At 40.6% G+C, this 17,955-nt stretch overlaps 1 protein-coding gene and 1 long non-coding RNA gene across 8 annotated transcripts in view; one reads left to right on the forward strand and one right to left on the reverse strand.

Moving 5' to 3' along the window:
• The window catches only part of KLHL4 (kelch like family member 4), a 90,253-nt gene that overhangs the window by 65,367 nt on the left and 6,931 nt on the right, over positions 1-17,955 (reverse strand). The gene's annotated exons all lie outside the window — the stretch shown is intronic.
• Positions 1-17,955, forward strand: part of LOC120371260 — a 201,712-nt gene that overhangs the window by 32,305 nt on the left and 151,452 nt on the right. The window contains exon 3 of one of the 6 annotated variants that reach the window (XR_005584242.1): positions 574-786. The exons of the other annotated variants lie outside the window; for them this stretch is intronic. This is a non-coding gene — a long non-coding RNA (uncharacterized LOC120371260). The remainder of the gene's footprint in view (positions 1-573; positions 787-17,955) is intronic. 6 annotated transcript variants of the gene reach the window in all.

Raw genomic sequence — 17,955 nt, forward strand, 5'->3', positions numbered from 1 at the left:
AAGCCATTAGTTTTCCTTCAAGATTCATGTAGGTCTGGTTAAATGTATAAAAAAAAAAGAAAAAAAAACTCCCCAGCATTATTATGGTGGTGGTTTTGTTGTGTTCCCCACTCCCCCCACGCCCTACATAACCTTCCCTGTCTAGAGGGACTGTTATCACAAGCTGAGACTTTGCCTGGTGGAGCAACAATAACTGCCTGGGTTACTACAATAGGAAACTGGGGAAATTGCTATTGCCAAGTATAAGGATTTATTGTACAAAATACTGAAGTAGACATATGGCAGGATATTTTTTAGTAGAGTAGATAAAAAGAGTGAATGTTTCTGACAAGGTACAATACAAAACGGTGTGTGTTTGTGCGTCAGATTTAAAATTCTTCATACTGCTATGGTTTAATATTTACATCAGTTTTGAATGATAAGAAGCTGTCAGAGATGATGAGCTGGGAAACCAGCAGAAAATTCTCAATCTCAGAATTATTGGTGCACCGAAAAAGATCTGATGACTTGGGAATAATTTTGTGTGGAATGGCTGATGTCTGCTTCATAACTAAATGGTGCCTTTCATTACAGCAACTACATTGCCTCATAGCAAGAATCAATTTCCCCCTTCCTCCCCAGTCCAGCCTCAAGCTGTTCTGGTAGTTCTGAGACTTTACAGCTGCACAACTACGCATCTCTTTCTTTCTCCACCTGTTATCCAATGATATTTTAATGAACGGCATGGTCCACAAAGAAACAACAATTTGCCCAGTTTCTACATTACGTAGCACTACTTAAGATTTGGTGAGTTTTGTTGTCATCTTTATAAATGTAGTTCCAATCTAATATATATATCATCACAATTTTTATTTTAGTGACACTCGTCTCATTTAATTTCTTTATCGGTAAAGAACTTTTATTATGTTATAGATTTAACTAACAAACAAAATAAAATAACTCTAGAGTTTGAGCAATTTGTCAATGCAGGTAACTGCCCATCATGGAATGTATCAGATTATGGATTGACAGGACAGTTTTAGATGCACTTTATTAAATTATTATTGAAGGTAAAGATAGGAGATTTTTTTTGTTGTTATCTCAGAGCACAAATCATTTCTAGCTGTTCTCTGAACCCTGTCTACTCATTCAACATCCATTATAAAGTCTGGACACCAGAGGTGGACTTATTTCCACTGTACTGGACACTGTACAAACGTGCAAAGATAAGATCACTGTCCCCAACATTTTATAATCTAAAATGCAGAACCTGTATGGATCAGAATTTAAGAAACTCTGAGCGAACACTTTTGCTGTAAAAACTCAGAACTGCAGCCTGATATTTTAAAAATTGCATTTAAAGCTAAGCTTGTGTCCCAGAAGCAAGAAAATCACAATGAATGTGGCAAATGAGACAAAACACAAGAGAGATCCCCTGCAAATACAGGACATGGGTAAAACAATTAATCCGATACATATTCAAACAATAAATATTTAAGAATATATAATTCATATAGGAGAATCTCTCTATATATAATTCCTAATATTCCAGTGCAATCTAAAATTATAACATACACAGAGCCTGCTGAGCATCTGTGCTAAATTCATATTGTGTTTAAAAAAAAAAAAAAAAAGGTTTCCCTGGCAACACACACCATATGAAAGATCTGAGAATAGCTGTTCTTCCACACTTAAGATTTCTTACCTTTCAGTGGTTCACACATCAGTTTTCATTTACATCCAGGTATGTATTGCCCAATTCTGAAAGGTGCTGGATTTCCACAACTTTCATTAAAATGAACATGCATTGAAAATACTCAGCACTTTGCAAGATTGGCATCCTCTGCTCTTAACTTCTAACTTGTAAGGGGAACTGAAGCATAGCAAATGTTGACAGTACCTGCCCTCTTTCTCTGATGAAAACACTCCAATTTTGCCACTGTCTGTTACATTTTCTCTTGCAATACAATGATCTAAACAGTAGTAACAGTAAAATAGTGTTGCTGAGATTTTTGTGCCAGATAATGTCATGGGAAAAATGAGCTGTGAAGCAAAGTGGTACACTGCATCAACATAATTTATTGATTAATATTATTAAAAATGCTTTGCTCCTGTATAGCATCTTTCATGCAAAAATCATGGGTGTTTGCAAACACTGATTAAGCTTTATATTGTCCTTGAAAGGTAGGAAATTGATACTTAACTTTAACATAGGTAAACTGAGGCACAGATAAGTTGGATTATTTGCTCAAGTTCATAGAGCAGGTCAACAACAAAACTTGGAATAGACTGTAACAGTTTTGATTTTAAGACCCAAATGTACATAGTCAAAAGGCATGGGAGCCACAAAGGTAGATACTATCACTCTCTCTCTCATGCTTCTCTACAGCCTAAATATACATTTAAATGCAAACACCACAGTTATGAACTGACCAGTTTACCACACACCTCATTTGGAACCAGAAGTACAACTTAAGGCAGCAGCAGAGACAAAGGAAAAAAAGCTAATACAGTACAGTACTGTGTTAAAGGTAAACTACAGTACTAAAAAAAAATCAAGGAAAGCAGCATTTTTCTTCTGCATAGTCAGGTTTCAAAGCTGTAAACTTTTGAGAGAACCATAAGGTTTAGAGTTACGAACATTTCAGAGTTATGAACAACCTCCATTTCCAAGGTGTTTGTAACTCTGAGGTTCTACTGTAACTGTTGTACCACAGAGAGCGATAAAGAGAAGGAAAGAATGACTGTGCAGTCCAATGGTTAGGGGACCCACCAGGGAGGTGGGAAAACCCAGGTCCAGTCTCTCTGCTCCAATCACTCATCTGTTAGTTATGCATTGTGGAGCAGCTGCAAAAGTAGCTATCAGAATATCTCACGGCTCAGGGGCTAGAGCACTTCTCCTGAGAGGTGGGAAACCCCTGTTTAAATCCTTTCTCTCGCTCTAGGAGGGCAGCCCTTCCATTCCCTCAATTCATTTCCTAACAGTCTGGGTAGTCATAGCCAAGCACTTGAATGTGGGAATCAGGGTCCAGTTCCTTAAAGGAAAGTTAGGTGCCTAAATTCCTTGGAGGATATAGGCCTAGGTGTTGGTTAGTAATGAAAGGGAGCAGGAGGGAGCCTCAGTCACGCCAACAGGAAACTATAACAAGGAGAAGAAAGTCTTTAATAACTAACTAAATCCCACATAGTTATGGAGGGATCCACAAAGGGACTTAGGCATTGCAATGCCCAGCACCACAGTGCCTACAAAATCACAAGACCAACACTACAATTGACAAAAGCTGAGATAGATTCCTAGGCTCTCTATACAATGAATAGGAGGGATAAGCACAAAAGCCAGTATGCTAGGCAAGGAGCAGCCTAAGCTAACCAATGGGAAATGTTGATGACGGGTATGTCCTAAACCCTGCCCCACTTGTGGAACTAGACTCCTAAATCCAGGCTGCAGGGAGGTGCCCACCTCTGCTAGTGATCCACAAACAGGAACCCATCTCCTAGAGTCAGGTGGCTTAGGTGCCTAAGGCACATCTTATGAGAATGAGTTAGGTGCCTGTCTCGCTCCACACAAACAAGCCAGAGGAGGAGGAAGTGCTGGTGGGGCTCACCTTGTAACTTAGCCCATTAGTTAGAGCTCTCTCCTGACAGGTGGGAAGACGGCTGTTCAAATAATTTCTTCCCCTTTGGCAGAGAGTGGGGGATTGAGCCTGGGTCTCCCACATTCCAGGAGTGTGTGCTAACCACTTGGCTAAACTTTTTCCAGACAGATTTTGAATAGGTTCTGATCTGAGTGTGCCTACTGAATCAGGCCCTGCAAAGGGGCAGCTGAACGCTTATCTTCCCCCAGTTCGTGAATCACTCTGGGGCTTAAGCAGGAGCTAGGTGGAGCAAAGCTGGGACTCAGAGGCCTAAGTACCTTTGTGGATCTGAGTCTTAGTATTTTCTGGTGATGCAGACTGCGTTAACAAGCTGAGGTATGTGTTTTGGTTGGCTGTCTATTTTTGGTGCTGGCCCCTAAGGTAAGAAATGGCAGATAATAAATGAGCTTTATTCTTTTACATGATTCACCAGAGCACCTGTGTCAATACTTACAAGATGAGTCAGTCATTCAGATCTGTTGACAATGTTACAAAGAAAAGTTAATGTAACATGGGACTGTATTAATTTTTCTGAAGGCTACCCCTTTAGAGAAAAATCATGGCCAGAGATTCACGGTTCCACTGGAGCTATGTTAGCAGAGGGCTGTGGAGGGCAAACCCCCTGCAGGGGCACAGGGCATTCTGGGAGTTCCTGGGATCCAGTAGGTTTGGAGTGACTTTTACACAGGAGTGAACCCCACCACCTTGGCAATATGTTACAGGAAAATCTTATCAAAGAAATCCCTTTCCATTGGTTGTCATGCAGGAGGGAATGAGCTGCTTCTCATTTTCCAACATTACCCTTGGTTCTTGCCCTGCCTATCTAGCTACATTTGTTCCTGTTAAATTGTCTCTGCCTTAATTCTACCACTTTTGCCTCTCAGAAATTAAATTACGTAAAGGGGATTTTCCTTTGGTGCAATTCTAGGGGCTGTAGGACAGTGTTACTCTTAACCTATGCTCAATGTTTGGTTAGCTGCTGCTTTTTACTAGCCTCATACTTAGTTCCCATCTCCACCCTATTCTCCTACTGTGACGTTATCTGATTAAAATATGATTATATAGATGATTGTTGCAACCACTGTTAAATATTTGCAACAAATCTTGTACAAAATGTGGCATGTAAAATGTCTATGGAAAGGTTATGATTTGCTGAATATGATTATGCTGTCTGTATGCATGTATCGTTTTTGTATTTGAAATCATGAGTATTGGCTCTAAACCTGTATTTCAAATGTTTGCTCCTGGGGTTATCCCAAATCAACTGAAACAGTAGCAATCTAAATACATTGGTCATTTTAATTTTCTCTTTGAAGGGATCTAGTTGTCAAACCTAACCCAGTACTGTGTTTGGGCTCACTTATAGCAATTTGATCAAGAATATTCTTATTTGTGCAAGTAGTCATGTAGGTAACTTGGAATAATGTGGTTCTTAAGACATGAAGCACCTTCTACTAATGGTCTGAGTCGATCATGAAGCCTTAAATAGTTTGGAATAATTTGATTCTGACATAAAATAACCTTACTGGTCCATTCATTTTAAAGTGCTCTTTTTATTGCACTTTCAAATTAAGAAATCACTCTTATTTTTTTCCTCTCTCTTAAATCAAGGCTGATTGTCAATTATGCAGTCTGTTTTTTAAAAAATATATTTTCTCTATTTGTGTTTTTTTCATTTTCTCTGAGGACTAAGATCAGATAGGAAGGTAATATTAAGTGCTAAAGCTGCAAAAACTTTTATGAAAGCACATAATTTTATACACATGAGTAATACCATTGAACTTAATGGTAATATATGTGTAAAAGCAGCAAAGAGTCCTGTGGCACCTTATAGACTAACAGACGTATTGGAGCATGAGCTTTCGTGCGTGAATACCCACTTCGTTGGACATGCATCTGACAAAGTGGGTATTCACCCACAAAAGCTCATGCTCCAATACGTCTGTTAGTCTATAAGGTGCCACAGGACTCTGCTGCTTTTACAGATCCAGACTAACACAGCTACCTCTCTGATATATGTGTAAAGTTTCACAGATGTGTGAATGACTGGGGACCTATTTCAAATGTGAAATACCTTATAATTAAATGAACTAAGGCATAGTGTTATAAAAATATTAATCAACAAGCAATTGTAATCTCTAGAGCTAAAGCTGATTTAACACTAAAAAGGAAAAGACATTTAGTTAGACCTTCCAGTCTATATTCTAGGCCACACTCCTATCAAGGGATCTTCAAACACCTTGTTGTGATTCAGACAATATGAGCTAAATACTCCTGATGTAGCTCCATTGATCAGGGATAAACTTGGTCCTATAATTGTGAAGAACGTGTATCTTCTGTATCTGTACATCCCACTTCAAATGTGATAAAGGCATCTAACTGGGAAATTATTTGCAAGTAAATAAGGCCAAGACTATTTATGTACATGAAACAAAGGTATTCTTGTAACAAAAGAGAATTTATGGTACGTAAACTTTTCTAACACGTGACTGCCAATCTGCTGTCAGCATTTCCATGAGACACGAGCTAAGTTAGAGACAGATAATTGTATTTGCTTTTCAAAGGCATGGCATGTTCATGTATGTCAGCCTTGAATCCAAAGTGTCTATGTTGGTGGACAGCTTAATGATTTTCAGTATAGCTGACTCTGACCTTACTGGAAGATGTTTATTGAAGTTCGTTGTTACATCTTACCTTGCTTGATGGCCAAAATCCATGTAATCTACATAGAAAGTACAAATATGACTCCAAATTGAATGGAATCCCAATAGCTGTAGAAATACACTAGTTCCATTTCACATGGTATAAAAAGAGTAGGGACACTGATTGTTTTCAGTGGGAAACAATCTGTTTAGAACATTGTTTGCAGTAACAGAATTTTCAAATCTTTAACAAACCAGCAGAAAAAGCTACCATAATTGTGACGCTAGCTTATAGTTTGTTACAATATGCTCATTACTTTATCTGAATGTCTGTGTATACCCCACACTTTATAGAAATATAGAAGACTAGAAGATCCATATAATGGCAGATCATCCCTCACACACCATTTACCTTCCTTCAAAGAGTTCTTGAAGAACTGAGTTCCACAATGTGAAGAGGGTGAAAATCCTATGCATGGGTTCCTAGAATCATTGCCTTCCCATATACAGAAATAGCCTAGGAGTTCCCTGTTCCAGGGACCCACTGCCACCTGGAGGCCATGCAGATGCAAAGTCAGGGACCACTGTGGAGAATACTGTCCAAGAAACCCAGAGTGATGTTATCTTGTGGCCATCTGATTGGCCAAGTGACCTATTTAACACCATGGGTTGCCTCAGGAAGTTATCTGGGCAACTACACAGACTTTGCTTGCTGCAATGCCCAGGGCCAGTGCAAGGAAGTTTCGCGCCCTAGGTGAAACTTCCACCTTGCGCCACCCTTCCACTTAGCTAATCCCTCCCCCTCGCGGAAGCTAAACCCACCTGGGGAGACTCTCTCCCCCCTCCCCCCGTGGCAGCTATCTCCGCCCGGGGAGACCCCCCCCGCGGCAGCTAACCCGCCCGGGGAGACTCACCCCCGCGACGGCTAACCCCACCTGGGGAGACTGCCCCAGCTCGCCTCGGCTCCGCCTCCTCCGCTGAGCATGCCGGCGCTGCTCTAATTCTCCTCCCCTCCCAGGCTTGCAGCACCGATTGGAGGAGACTTAGAGCGGAGGATGTGTGCTCAGCGGAGGAGGCAGAGTGCAGGTGATCGGGGCGGGAAGCGGTTCCCCTGTGTGCCCCCCCCCCCATTACTGCAGGCAGCCCTCCCCGCGCCCCCCCACCCACCCCAGCTCACCTCCACTCCACCTCCTCGCCTGAGCAGGCTTTTAGGTGCCCCCAACCACTAGGCGCCCTAGCCTATTTTTGCCTAAATGGTTGCCCCGGCCCTGGCAACGCCAGACTTTGATCTCTGCTCTCTTACTCCAGCCTGACTCTTACCCTGATTTCTGCCTCCTGATTCTAGCCTGGTAGTGCCTTTGACCTCCAGTCTCTGATTCTAGCTTGATTCTATTTCTTGCCTCCTGATTCCAGCCTGGTTCTACCTCTGGTCTCCAACCCTGGCCTGACTCTGACTCTTGCTTACAGGATCTGTCTCTTGTGATTCTTCCTACCTCTGCTTAGCGATCTGGTGTGCAGGCCTCAACCCAGCTGTGACCGCTATGCCAGACTGCCTGCCTCCCAGACCCTTACACTGTACCACCACAGACGTGGAGGAGATAGAATTTGAGCCTTAGAACAAAATATAATTTAACTTTGCTAGTCAACATCCACACCTAGATGTGATTCACTAAGTGCCTAACCATATCTATGATTTGTGCCTCCATGTGTCAGAGCACTCATGACTTGTGTATTTCTTCGGTGCTCTTTGGCGATGCTCCAGAAAGATCCCTTCCCAACCCAATGGCTGACACACAACTCATATACTTTCAGTCAGCTCTGTCTCCTTCCTAGGGGTGGAAGTGAAATATAAAACCTGGGGTTCTAGCAACATTAGGGAAGACGTCACCCCCAATAGCTTCTAACTCATCCCCAATGATTTTTTTTTCTTCTTTTGTTCACTCCACATTCTTAGTTTTTTCTCTCCCTTCCCAAGCAAGTTTAACTGGGTGTTGCATAGCTTTGAAAGGTATAGCACAGGAAAGAGAAAGGACAGGTTCTGTGGAGGATTGCTCAAGTGGAGAGGTAGGAAGAGTTTCCGTTCCATTCAAGATTCATCAGATTCTGCTCTCAAAACCCTAGGGCCCTCATTAAGATTAGTCTGCTCAGTGTGGTCAATAGCTATATTGTCAGAAAGTGGGTACTGTGCCTCTTGCTGCCAAGCAAGGCTAGGATTTGGCTCTATTTGGATAGTGGTTTTCCAACGTTAAAATTATTTTCTGTTTATATAATCTGAGATAATGTATAGAGAGGAAAAATTCACAAGAAACTGACATTTTCTTGAGTTCTGTCTGTGTGAGTATTCATGCAAAGTGGAAAACCGCTGCTTGCAAATAACAGGTCATATGTTAAAAATGTACTTTCATCTCAGACTCTCACATGCACTTGTTTCATCAAAGTTTCTTGGGTTTTCCAGACCTTCGTTTGATAGCACTTAAGTGGTTTTAGCGCAAAAAAAAAAGGCACATATTTCAGATGAGCTGGTTTTCTGCAGTGATTGCAAAGAATGGTTAGATACGTTAATACTTGTAGGTCAATGGTATTGTGCAGAATTACACAAGTTACTTTCTCATAACTTTTTTTAGAATTAGAGATTTTGGTCACAGAGTTTCTGATTTTGAGGAGGATATTTTTAAGTAATTGCAGACACATTTTGACAATTTTTTTTTATAGTGATGCAAGTTAGCATGTCTATTTTAATGAAGTGGCAGCACATTGCCTTGAGGGGTAGAACATCTGAATTCAAGAACAGATTTGAGTTTTACACTTGTTGTTGTATATGTATACTAATTGTTGCATTTATACACCCACTGGCAGTCAATATATAAGTAGTACATGTCTTTCTCTGAAGTTTACCCATCTCATTATATGAGTATCATGCTCCTAATGTCAATGGAATTATCAATCAGAAATAGAGACTGATGGAGTCTCCTCCTTTATTTCCTTTTTCCTCTTCCTTGAGCAACTGAAAACATTCACTTAAAGGAATATACAAAATCCCAATTAAGGATTTTTAATACCAGCTTATTAAAACTAATTTGTTAATTAGTGAGCCATGTTCATGGGGTCATGTAAATTGTTCACTTTACAAATTATTTTGAGAGGCTTAGTCAATTGGAGGAATATGCCTGTCTTTGCTTGAACATCCTTTTGTATATTGTACATGGAGAAATACTGAAGGCAGTTATGTGGCTAAAACACAGTGCATCACTCTGAAAGCATACCCTGTTATGTATGACGCAAGCAAACAACACTGGAGACTCAAGTGAACAGTCTGTTTGCAGAGGCAAGTATTGAAAACTTATAAGAAAAGGTAAATACTAATTCATAAAAAAGGAAGCTTAAAATCATGGTGTCAAATTTACCAGAAGAGTAGGTTGGTCATTCAGTGCTATAGATTTCTAGAAACCTCCAGAATAATTCTGACCACAAACTTCTTCTAATACTTACTTTAATTTTATTTTTATTCTCAGTTTATAAAATTTCACCCATGCATTTTTCTTCACTTATTTATATTTGCACATAATTTTTAGCAAAAATGTCATATCTCGTTAAGGGAACTTAATATTAAGAACTTTTTCACAGCTCTGGGGGGGGGACAGAGAGAGAAAGGGCCAGATCATGGCCATTCATGTGTAACAGAGCAAGGGTAACTAGAGTGTATATGTAGGGTCCTAGCAAATTCATGGCTGTGAAAAATGCATCATGGACCATGACCTCTGGTCTCTCCCATGGAATATGGTGTTTTTTGTACTTTTACCCTGACCAGCATTTCTCAAACTGGAGTCCTGACCCAAAAGGGGGCTGCTGGGGGCGGGGAGAGAATCATGGTATTGCTACTGTTATTTCGGAGCTGGGCAGCCAGAGAACGGCGGCTGCTGGCTGAGGGCCCAACTCTGAAGGCAGCAGTGCAGAAGTAAGGGTGGCAATACCATACTATGCCATCCTTACTGCTGTTGGCACCAGCGCTGCCTTCAGAGCTGGGCTCCCAGCTAGCAGCTGCTGCTCTCTGGCTGCCCAACTTTGCAGGCAGTGCCGCTGCCAGCAGCAGTGCAGAAGTAAGGGTGGCAATACTGCAACCCCCCTACAATAATCTTGTGACTCCCTCCCCCCCCTCCCACAACTCCCTTTTGGGTCAGGAACCCTACAGCTAAAACACTGTGACATTTTAGATTTAAATATCTGAAATAATGAAATTTACAAATTTTAAAATCCTATCACCATGAAATTGACCAAAATGGACCATGAATTTGGTAGGCCCCTATGTATAAGGTACCCTTTATGCCAACAATCCCTACCATTGCTCTGAGATCAGGAAGGGAAGCTAGATCTGCACAGTCCCTATTTCCCACCTCCCAATGCAGCTCCCATCCACACTTGCAGAATGAAACATTTTGTTTTCTTGTTCTGAAATGACTTTGATTTTGTGAAAATGAAATGTTTTGACCCAAAATGATTTTTCCCCCTGAATATTCCTTTACAGAGAATTTCTAAATTTGAGGGGTTTGTTTGTTTGGAATGAAGCCGCATTTTGAAATCCTAAAATCCTTTTTGAAAAGGAACTTCCATCTTCTGCACAGCTCTATAATTTTTTCTCCAATATAATAGTTAGACCTTTGGTATAGTTTAGAGTTTCCTTTTTCACTTTGAAATAATGAAAGCATTGTGTTCAGAATCTTAAGCCCTCTGTTTTATTTATGCTGTTTTCCAAACCTCTTCCTCTGTCTTGAATGACTGTAACATGTAGCTTGCATCACATCCAGTAAACTCTTTTAAAATCAGTTTTCAGCTCTTGATGAAGGTCAGAGGCAAACTATTTCTTGTCCTGCCACATTTTTATCATTCTTTATTACATTAGTGGGTATGTTGAATCATGTTGAAAGGTTTCCTTTACAACACTAGAAGTTCAGTGAAAGCATGGGATAAAATAAAACTGCTAATGGCTTCATTTAAAAATAAAGGTTGCTGCTGGATGAGATTAGCAATAGTAGTTTCTAAACTTTGCCTGAAACATCAGGGAATTGTCTTACAAGTCTGACTCTTTACTCTTGGCAGGGAACTAGTCTCCTGATGGAGCATACTGAACACAGTAGTTGCTCACCTGTTCCTATAAATATATCATGGTCTATTCACGTTCTAGATAAGATTGGGAAGTGAGTGCCTTGTCATTTTTATTCTTCTCACATTTTGCATTGAGACAGTTACTGAGTAGCCTGCTCAAATAACTAAAATAATGACATTTTACAGACACAACACTGTCTTAATTCCTGGGTGCTATATTCAATTAACTCATCAATTTTTCTTTTTATTTATTATGAAGCATTATTAGTCTAGAAGTTTAAGTTGAATACTCAGAGTTGTATTCTCAGTAAAGAGAGGATTTTTTTGGCCTGAATATGCTCGGTTTAAAAAAAATTGTATGTTCTCTTTTCAAAGAAATTATCAACTCTCATCCTTTTTGATAGGAACTGATCTTTTGCTTCTGAGAAATTAAAATGACATCATGTGTCACTGAATGTATGTTGCAAAACGTAGATGGCCCTGATGAGTGTGTAGTGTGAAAGCATCCCCAAAAGGGTCCTTTATTAATAATAAATGTGACAGACTGTGCCACTGGCAAATGCCACATTAACTAAGACAAAATGATATTACTTTGAACTGGCAATTAGGACCAGAGAACTCTCATTGATTCATTTTCCATGGTTTAATATTCTACACTCTCCCAACCTGTTGGGATATTGCAACAATCAAATGGATAATTCTTTCATGATGTTCCTACCTGAGAAATGTCAGCTGAGGCTTTTATCTGATATCAGATATTTATTAAAAAAAGAAACAGAACTGTAGTGTTTGTCTATCATACTCACCTCCAGTGTACCCCCTTGTGTCAGGGTGTGATTTTGCAAGGATTTTTTCTCTGGTGCCCCCTGCAAGTCATCTTTCTTTGTGCACCACTCAGCTGTCTAGCTGAGAAGTTGCTAAACTAACCCACTTCTGGGGCAACAGATGTCCCAGTACAGTCTAAAGTCCTGAAGAGAATCAACCTCTCTTCTGGCTCTGGTGCTTAACCCCTTTCCTGGGGTTCCACTGCCTCTCTCGAGCTCTGGTATGAAGGTTCTTAGAACTTCCAGCCTTCAACAGCCTCTGGCACTTCAGCCTTTCATAGGATCTTGTCTGCTCCCTATGGCTTCTCTGATCAGAGAGAATTTTCCTGCCTTTTCTGGGGCCTCCGTGTCCACTAAGTTATCACCCAATACCTTCCAGTCCCACACCCTGTGGTTGAGATATAACTAATTAAGTAATCTATTGCATCCATTTCATAATTATTAACCTCTTTCCAGCCTGTGATTGTTTTTATCCCCTCACACATTACCTCCTCCTTTAAACAGTATCCATTGAGGGTACTCTTTGGGGATTACTGTGCTAGTCAAAATTCATGTTCTAGTTCTTCTTTTAGTTCACGAACCAACATAACCCGTAGGTATTTTTCTTGCAGACTCTTTTGATAGTATTCCTCCAGCTGTTCTTTGTCTTGTGTGACTTTTTGTATGGCCGGATCAGCAGTCAACAATCTGTGTACCCTGAGATTTCCCCTCATCCTTTTCTGGTATCTCTCCAAGTTGAGAATCCGGTTCTGTGGCCAGTGCAGCCTCCTCTGTCTTCTCACTGAGGGCATCCTTTTCCCAGAGGTCTACTCAATTTCCTTCTTTTTCAAGTTCACGGGTGCTTGTTCCTGGGTTGAAGGGTCCAAATTCTTTTGCTACCCACAACATATCCAGCCCCTCTTTGAACAGTTGATGTATATATGGTCCAGCTCCATCTTGGTTTGGATCAGTTCCTGTTCCTATTTCTCTTGTTCCATCATAACCTTCTGCCAGGAGGCCTTTGCTACCTCCACCTCTCAGTTCACCTCTTGTGATTGCATGGCCAGGCTTTAAAGATGCTTTAAAGCTTCCTGTTTGTCCTTTCAACATCTCTTGCATAAGCTGTATGGTCTCTTAATTGCACCTCCAGGCTTTGGAGACAACTTAAAACCTCATCTTTGATTCTTTCAGCATCTGCCAAGCCTGTCTGGTGTGTCTGATTACTTCCAGCCTATTCAGCAAGATTAACCAGCCCTAAGCCTCGGTTCCTGGGCCAGCGTTATCTTGTCATCTATCAGCTCAGTGATGACTTGTGTTGTATGAGGGTCATGAAACACCACTAGTTTTGGCCAACAATCACAGACCAGGAGAGGTTCCTTACCACCCCAACCCTCAGCTGGCCCTGCTGACCTCATACTTCAATGTCCATCTCCACAATCAGGTACATGTGAATCTCTCCATGCATACAGGAAATGTGTACCAGCAAGTGTCTGTCCACCTTTATTATTGTTTCCCTTGATTAACCAGCAGCCAGAGTCATATTCCATTAGTCTAGAGGATTTTATTACCAGTTCCCTAATGGGATGGCATATGGTAGGGTTCAACCCTATTATGGGAACCTCCCAGTCCACAAACAAGGCTATAATAGCATGCCAGGTAACCGCATTCCATATGGGGGCAGTTTCTTTTTATATCGCCATGCTGGCTATTGCAAAAACAGACCACAGAGTGTTCTTGATTGCTGCCTGATGGTCCGTAATGGGTTTATGGGAACTGCTGAGGTGTTGCTAGCTCCTCTTGTCCCTGGGACTTAGAACTGTCTAGAAATTTTTCTCCTCATGTGTTGCCTTTGCCCTCTGGGGCTTGAGGTTCCCCTTCATCCCACCTCTCTCGACCCTTAGCTTTGCCCATCTCTTGGGCTGTTCAATGACCTCAGCGTCTAGATAGGCCTCTTTCATCTCTATAACCTCTCTGGTGGAGCAAGGCCAAAACCTTTGGACCCAACTTTGGGATCCAGCAGGCAAGACTCATTAAAAGTGTTCTAAAATTTTTCACTCAGATACTTTATCCAATGAGTTTCTATCAGGACGCAACCACCATGTCATCAAGCCAATAGACATTGTCCTTTGGGAAGGGTTCTGTTCTCAAGTGGTCTGAGATAGCCTCCTTCACACATAACACAGCCAAGGTATCCATGAAGTTATCACCTAATGAATCCTATGCATGTATGATATGCATATTATTAGGTACATCCATTACACCTGTGCTATAACTAACTTTCCCTTTCCATCCTGTGATGGGGTTCACCCCGTCCTGAGTAGCTACGAGAGAGATAAGATATGAAGGGTCTACTGCCCTACGATATAGATAGATGTTTATCAGAGAGAGTGAGGAATAGGATTTGTAATAAAATTTCTCTGTGTGGATGGCATACATAGCTGACATTTAAATGAGTTTTCAGTTTTAAACAAGAAATCTACTACACATTTCTTATAAGATACTTCAGACTATCCTCTCAACATTTCCTCAAGTGGAATCTCAGAAACTTCAAAATCTTTCCAAATGAATTACCAGACATAACTGAAAATTGTAAATGGAAACTATAGAAAATACATTGCCTCAATGGAGAAAGGACTCCTACTGAATATATACTTCACCATACTATACATCAGTACTAAGACTTTCAAAACCACCTTAAAATTTAGAGGGAAAATTTCTACTGAAATTAATGGGAGTTGTACATCTAAATTTCCAAGGCTGAGATTTTTCAAAAGCCCCTTACCTGGACAGTGTTCACATTTACCCATAGGTAACACATAGTGATATCATAGACACTACAGTTTCCTCTCTGCTGAAAAATGGCAATAGCTGTGGTATCTTGCATACCACAGTTAATTCTAATTCCCACATACTGTACAATAACCTGGATGAACATAGTGTTAAACAATACACATGTGGTGGTGTATTTCCTGGAATAATACATCTCTGCTTTTGTAGATACTGTATGCTTCCACAGATACAGATACACAGTCACATCTATCAGGCATCAATTCCAGATTAATGTTTTCATAAAAAATATAGCTAACAGATATTTAATATCCAGGTAATATATTGATTTGATGTGGCAAGTTGCCTACGAAATATTATCTGGAATTTATTTGTTTAGGCAATTTTTTGGTTTTCTACAGGGATCACTCTTCAATAGTCTATGTTGTTAATTTTAATCTATCTTCCAATTAATGTGTAACCTAAGCAGCCTTTGCATTTTCCCTTCTCTAGTCACCTCTCTGGTGTACTGTTATGTATGTATGTATATTTTTCCCCTCAAAAGCATGACTTCAATAATGTAAGTAGCCTCCATTTATCAGACTTTCACTTCTGCATTTTATCTCTGTCCATATCTGACATTAGAACTAAATTTCTGTTAAAATCTGTTAGCGCCCTTCCCCCTAATTTTGCCAAATTTAAATAAGACTGCCCATATAGGATCTGATGCCAGAATAGATCTTTATTTTTAAAGTGTAAGGAACATTTTACCATGTATTTTAGAGATGCTAACCTTTTTTAAAATCAGGTATTATCTTCTCAGCTTTTTGGCTTATAGTGTTTTTGGCTTATAGTGTCTCAAAAACAGCTTGGCCTAAAAATACCAAGCTTTTTATTGTATTTGTCTGCTTGAAGACAGGTGCCTTCCTGTACTTTGAAAGAGTTTGCTTATTTAATAAATTAGGGTTCCTGAGGTTGAGAAATGCCAATTATCAGCTGTTGTAGATATATCTATATAGGTTTGGAAGTATATTTATCTACATGACACAAAGCTGTCTCTTGAGCCCAGTACATTCCAGAAAGAGAGAATGGAAAAGAAAATTCTGTATGTGTCCAAATGTTCCCTCAGGACTCCCTTTGATATCTCTGGCATCACTGCCATCTCTCTCTCAGGACTTGCCTGCCTCAAGGAATTGTGGTCTTTCTGAGGCCCAAGGCTGAAGTTTTATACTGTCTTCTGTAGGCACAGACCTTTACAGCTGGAAAACAGATGAGTCCTTAGGAAAAGATGAAAGCTTCAAACACTCTAGTCAGATCTTCAGGTTTGGGTCAATTTGTTTTTTGCAGGAAATTTTCACCTAGATTCCATAAGACGTGGTTTCAGCAGTTCAGGCAGTAGTTACCAGAAGAATACTTCTGGTTCATTACAGTCTACCAGCACCTCTTAGATAGCAGTAGTATTCACCAGGGCCTTAATTTAAAGCCCACTGAAGTCCCTGGAAAGGCCTTCCACTGACTTTCAATCAAGCTGCAAGTGCTTAGTGGTGTTTGCAGTTTATCTGCATCATACCATCTTCCAGGTATATCTATATGATTGGCCACTATCCCCAATATTGCACTGGAGAAGTTCATGCCTGTCACGGACTTGATTCCTCTTCAAAGATCTCTCTGAGTAAATACAAGATCTACCTTGGCACCAACGCAGGTTTAACTAATATAAGGGCCACCCTAAATTCCACCCAAGGACAGGTTCCAAGATCTCATCCAGACAGTGGACACAATAGAAGGCCAGTGAGATTTTTTTATCTGTCATTGCTAGGCTTAATGGCTGACTGCACCTTTATTGTCTGTTCTACAGATTTGCAGATGCAACTCTTACAAGTATAATTGGCATCAGTATGCGAATGAAGTGTTGATAGCTTGGATATTATAGTGTTTCTCCATTAGCAGATCAAAGACCCTCTACTAGAATACTGCCAGAAGATATCTTGAAGGGAATGGTTCTCTGAGCTAGTTCCTCTGATAATGACAGACACAAATGTTGCCAGTCCAGGCTGGAGACCACTTCTTGGGCCTTTTACTAATCATGGTCTTGGGAGAGCTGAGTAGTCCAGGCTCTAAATAAATTTGTTAGAATTAAGCCACTCAGCTGGTTCTCCAATATGGGCATGGCAGAATTGTTTCTTGGAGCTTTTTTGCTCTCTCCAGAAATGATCCATTGAGTTTTCTCCTGAGTCAGGAACTCTTGTTCCAGGAGAACATAGAGGTGCATCTGGATTTCAGGTACTTTCCTCTGATGACATGGCTGCTGGATTTCTAAAACAAAATGTCTTTGTTTTTCTGAGACCAAGGCAATCATATTAAAGTCTCAAAACCTATCTAGTAGGAAGAGTTACACTGTCAAATGGAAGTGGTTTCAAAAGTCTGTTTATGGTAAAGGTCTTGACCTGGTTTCCTGTCCTTTCCCCTTTATCATAGAGTTCTTACTGTCTCTGGTACGGTCAAAGCGACCCTTAGAACTCCTCCCCTCTTCTTTAGAGTCAAAAGCCCTATTTGTAGCTGGAATCTAGAGAGGAGCAGAGGGATGGTTAGAGAAATCATGGTACTTTCACTTTCTGTGTTTTGAATACTGGGATTGTGCATACTTCCTGATTGCTACCTACTATAGTATAGTGATTCCATGGCTACGTGACTGCACACTTAAAGAGTATGGCAGCAAGACACTTCTGTGGAGGCATTACACTCCTAGAACAAGAGATATGGATGATAACACCTTTTGTATGGATTCAGGCATGGATGTGAAACTTGGAGTGTATGGCTGTGGTAATCTGCCATAGCTTTAACCGTGTAGTAAGATGTATTAAGCAGATCCAGAAGACTGAGTGGGACTGATATTTCAGAAGTCCTGAGCATTGGCAGTTCCTAGTGACTCATGGCTTCCTAACATCTCTGAGGAAAAATCAGGCCCTATGTGGTTTAAGATGACTCCTTTCATAGGTAACTGAACAACAAGAGCATTAAAGAGCAGAA

This window comes from Mauremys reevesii, linkage group 9, assembly GCF_016161935.1.
Source record: "Mauremys reevesii isolate NIE-2019 linkage group 9, ASM1616193v1, whole genome shotgun sequence".
NCBI lineage: Eukaryota > Metazoa > Chordata > Testudines > Geoemydidae > Mauremys > Mauremys reevesii.